This window comes from Schistocerca gregaria, unplaced genomic scaffold (assembly GCF_023897955.1).
Source record: "Schistocerca gregaria isolate iqSchGreg1 unplaced genomic scaffold, iqSchGreg1.2 ptg001406l, whole genome shotgun sequence".
Taxonomy (NCBI): domain Eukaryota; kingdom Metazoa; phylum Arthropoda; class Insecta; order Orthoptera; family Acrididae; genus Schistocerca; species Schistocerca gregaria.
Window position 1 is genome coordinate 22,501 of NW_026062707.1, and position 5,000 is coordinate 27,500.

At 54.4% G+C, this 5,000-nt stretch overlaps 1 non-coding gene across 1 annotated transcript in view; it reads left to right on the plus strand.

Annotated features, from left to right (window-relative positions):
- Positions 1 to 3,562: 3,562 nt before the first annotated feature.
- The window catches only part of LOC126331804 (small subunit ribosomal RNA), a 1,887-nt gene continuing 449 nt past the window's right edge, over positions 3,563 to 5,000 (plus strand). Inside the window, exon 1 of the ribosomal RNA XR_007563486.1 lies at positions 3,563 to 5,000. This exon is cut by the window's right edge and continues 449 nt beyond it. This is a non-coding gene — a ribosomal RNA (small subunit ribosomal RNA).

Below are 5,000 nucleotides of genomic sequence, written 5' to 3' on the forward strand. Positions count from 1 at the left end.
CCACTTCATGAAGAGTTATCTCCCAAAAGCCAAAGTCCCGCTGTCCCAATACATGCTCTGGACGGCGGGCCGCGAGACGTGACGCCCGGTGGCAAAGAGTGCGCCGCTGAGGATATAGAGGGTCCGTCCCCCCGCACAGTGGTGACGGTGTGCGGGTAGTGTTTCCGACACCGCTTCCTGCGGTGGCAACGCTGGGGCAGAGTCGATACTCGCCCACTGGTGGAAGGTAAGCATTCTGCTTTACATCAGTACATAACTAATATTTCAGTCGTCTGACGTCCCTGCTTAGTAAATGATGCAGGACCACATACATAGATGATACATACTGTAAACTGGGGAGGACAGTGTGAACCGCACTCGACCCAGTCACCCTATCTCACAGTCCACTCTGTGTGTAACAAAGCGAAAGCACCAAAGCACTATCGTTCAACAACATCCATTTTATCCTCGCTGCCACAGGACACTATCCAAAGAACGACAAGAGGAACGTCACGTCCACTAATAAGACAGAATGTCTCACACCACCCGCAAACAACGCAGCTCAAATCAGCCAGCAACACCCACAGTGGTCCACCCAGTATCAACACAGGACGCAACGCCACGCCACAACACAAAAGGTACAAGTAATAAAATACCCTTTGGCCACACTCCTTATAAAGGCATCGAACCAACCCACCACCTGACACCAGCCAAACGTACATCCTGATTTGACACATCTCTGGCAACCTAACCCACGTTGGCCCTTAACCTAACCCACGTTGGCCCTTAACCTAACCCACGTTGGCCCTTAACCTAACCCACGTTGGCCCTTAACCTAACCCACGTTGGCCCTTAACCTAACCCACGTTGGCCCTTAACCTAACCCACGTTGGCCCTTAACCTAACCCACGTTGGCCCTTAACCTAACCCACGTTGGCCCTTAACCTAACCCACGTTGGCCCTTAACCTAACCCACGTTGGCCCTTAACCTAACCCACGTTGGCCCTTAACCTAACCCACGTTGGCCCTTAACCTAACCCACGTTGGCCCTTAACCTAACCCACGTTGGCCCTTAACCTAACCCACGTTGGCCCTTAACCTAACCCACGTTGGCCCTTAACCTAACCCACGTTGGCCCCTTAACCTAACCCACGTTGGCCCCTTAACCTAACCCACGTTGGCACCTTAACCTAAGTTACGCTGCACCTTAACCTAAGTTACGCTGCACCTTAACCCAAGTTACGCTGCACCTTAACCCAAGTTACGCTGCACCTTAACCCAAGTTACGCTGCACCTTAACCCAAGTTACGCTGCACCTTAACCCAAGTTACGCTGCACCTTAACCCAAGTTACGCTGCACCTTAACCCAAGTTACGCTGCACCTTAACCCAAGTTACGCTGCACCTTAACCCAAGTTACGCTGCACCTTAACCCAAGTTACGCTGCACCTTAACCCAAGTTACGCTGCACCTTAACCCAAGTTACGCTGCACCTTAACCCAAGTTACGCTGCACCTTAACCCAAGTTACGCTGCACCTTAACCCAAGTTACGCTGCACCTTAACCCAAGTTACGCTGCACCTTAACCTAACTTACGCTGCACCTTAACCTAACTTACGCTGCACCTTAACCTAACTTACGCTGCACCTTAACCTAACTTACGCTGCACCTTAACCTAACTTACGCTGCACCTTAACCTAACTTACGCTGCACCTTAACCTAACTTACACTGCACCTTAACTGTCACATGTAACGTCACAGGAATGTAGCTTTGCCTAACAGCAACCCTCTGAACATAGTTCACTGCTTGGATCCTCTGGTGTCATGTGTATTTCTTGATGCCATGGTGCGTACCCTCACATAAAGGTCTTTCGAGTGTTGCGTACTTTCTACACAGTCCCGCTAACCACTGGAAGGGTGTACCGCTACAGAACGAATATCGCCCTCCCCTCCTGCCCTTCCAAGCTGGTCGGTCAGGCGTTTGTTTGTGAAATGAGCCTTGCAGCTGTTCAGTTGCATTCGGTTGTCGATGCAGTCAGTGTACGTTGTGGTACGGCCTGTGTGGACTGTCCGCTGATGTACGCGTAACCCACACTGATCATCCGTCGTTACGTACTGAGTGACATAATGTGGCACATGCTTGACCGTACACCGGCTGCGCCCTACAATGGCGAATCATAAGGGCCATATGTTGTGCACGATGCTACTTGTCTCGTCTCCCCATTACAGCGAGATTGCACTGTTGTACGCCGTACAGACATGTGGTAGGTAGGTACGGACGAAAGTATTGCATGTTGGCCCCCCCCCCCCCCCCCCCTCCTCCCTCTGCCGGGAATCAGCGTGAGCCGTCTGTTGATGTAGCGACGAGGGTTTTCCTATTTAATCGTATTGCCCCACACAACATGATAGCACGGTGGACCGCGTTCCACATCTGCGACATGCTACAGAGGCCGGTTGACAGTCGACCGCGCAAGGGACATTGCACACGTGCGCGGACCATCTTCCACGTGTTCTCTCGTGTACATGCCGCAGTGTGTATGTGGGCTGATGTAGCGTGTCGTGACACATAACATGCAGGCATGCCAGAATCGTAGATTTCGCAAATGTAGATTGACGTATACGTTTGCTGCCAAAGATCCGCAAATGAACTGGAAATCAGTTGTTGAGCGGTTGTTCGCGCTGCAGGTGCATCGGTGATAGCGACGATCGGTACATCTATGAACCGGTTGTTTCGGCGGTACCCGCCATGCCCCCGAACCTGAGTTGGCCATGTGGGTATGAAGCGATACGAGGCTGTGGCTTGGCGGGACAGTCCCCGGCCGGTGAGGGGGGGCCGCCCGGCGTGCTGGCCGCGCGCTGCGTGAGCGCACGCACTACAGCCGGCTGGTGGGGGGCGCCCAGTGGCAGGAGCGCCGGCCGACGGGCCCGGCTGGCGTCCCAGCTATGCGCCGGCGCACCCTGCGCGCGGCGCCAGGCGGCCAAAGTGGGTTCTGCCGAGCCCGGTGCGAAGCGCGGTGGACATCTGCAGTGTGCTGGTCCGATTGCGGACTGTGTGCGTTGAGGATGCGCCGCCGCCCGGCACTCGGCGTCGCGACGCCGTCTGCTGCTCGGTCGCCCCCAGCGGTTCTCGCAGGTGGTTTGTATCGCAGCTCTGCGGACGTGTTGGCGCGTGCGCTGTGCTGGGAGAGTTCGCTTCTGCACCCAAGTGGGGCTTTGCCCTTCTGTGGCGCTGGCGTTGGAGCTGCCGGTCACCGTAGGTGGCGCGTGTTGTTTCCCGCCGGCAATGCCACGACAGCACGCTCCCGGGCCTCTGTCGGCAGCGGCAAGCTCAGTTGGGAGCACGGGTGTTCGCACTGAAAGCGTCTACTCGCCCATCTCCGGGCGATTGCGCCTCTCTCGAACCCGACCAAGTACTTAGGACGGCGCTGCGCGCCGCCGGGACCTGAGAGGGTTTCGAGGTGTATCGTGCAGGGGAGCTCAGCCTCCTCCTGTTTGCAGAATAATTGAGCGGACGCTTGCGTGTTCGCGCGGGCCCTCGGGACACACTCCCGGGCGGCCGGCTGCTCAGCTCTCGTTGACGCAGCTCCCTGGTTGATCCTGCCAGTAGTCATATGCTTGTCTCAAAGATTAAGCCATGCATGTCTCAGTACAAGCCGCATTAAGGTGAAACCGCGAATGGCTCATTAAATCAGTTATGGTTCCTTAGATCGTACCCACGTTACTTGGATAACTGTGGTAATTCTAGAGCTAATACATGCAAACAGAGTCCCGACCAGAGATGGAAGGGACGCTTTTATTAGATCAAAACCAATCGGATTGGCTCGTCTGGTCCGTTTGCCTTGGTGACTCTGAATAACTTTGGGCTGATCGCACGGTCCTCGTACCGGCGACGCATCTTTCAAATGTCTGCCTTATCAACTGTCGATGGTAGGTTCTGCGCCTACCATGGTTGTAACGGGTAACGGGGAATCAGGGTTCGATTCCGGAGAGGGAGCCTGAGAAACGGCTACCACATCCAAGGAAGGCAGCAGGCGCGCAAATTACCCACTCCCGGCACGGGGAGGTAGTGACGAAAAATAACGATACGGGACTCATCCGAGGCCCCGTAATCGGAATGAGTACACTTTAAATCCTTTAACGAGTATCTATTGGAGGGCAAGTCTGGTGCCAGCAGCCGCGGTAATTCCAGCTCCAATAGCGTATATTAAAGTTGTTGCGGTTAAAAAGCTCGTAGTTGGATTTGTGTCCCACGCTGTTGGTTCACCGCCCGTCGGTGTTTAACTGGCATGTATCGTGGGACGTCCTGCCGGTGGGGCGAGCCGAAGGCGTGCTTGCGCGTCCCGAGGCGGACCCCGTTGAAATCCTACCAGGGTGCTCTTAGTTGAGTGTCTCGGTGGGCCGGCACGTTTACTTTGAACAAATTAGAGTGCTTAAAGCAGGCAAGCCCGCCTGAATACTGTGTGATAATGGAATAGGACCTCGGTTCTATTTTGTTGGTTTTCGGAACCCGAGGTAATGATTAATAGGGACAGGCGGGGGCATTCGTATTGCGACGTTAGAGGTGAAATTCTTGGATCGTCGCAAGACGAACAGAAGCGAAAGCATTTGCCAAGTATGTTTTCATTAATCAAGAACGAAAGTTAGAGGTTCGAAGGCGATCAGATACCGCCCTAGTTCTAACCATAAACGATGCCAGCCAGCGATCCGCCGCAGTTCCTCCGATGACTCGGCGGGCAGCCTCCGGGAAACCAAAGCTTTTGGGTTCCGGGGGAAGTATGGTTGCAAAGCTGAAACTTAAAGGAATTGACGGAAGGGCACCACCAGGAGTGGAGCCTGCGGCTTAATTTGACTCAACACGGGAAACCTCACCAGGCCCGGACACCGGAAGGATTGACAGATTGATAGCTCTTTCTTGATTCGGTGGGTGGTGGTGCATGGCCGTTCTTAGTTGGTGGAGCGATTTGTCTGGTTAATTCCGATAACGAACGAGACTCTAGCCTGCTAACTAGTCGCGTGACATCC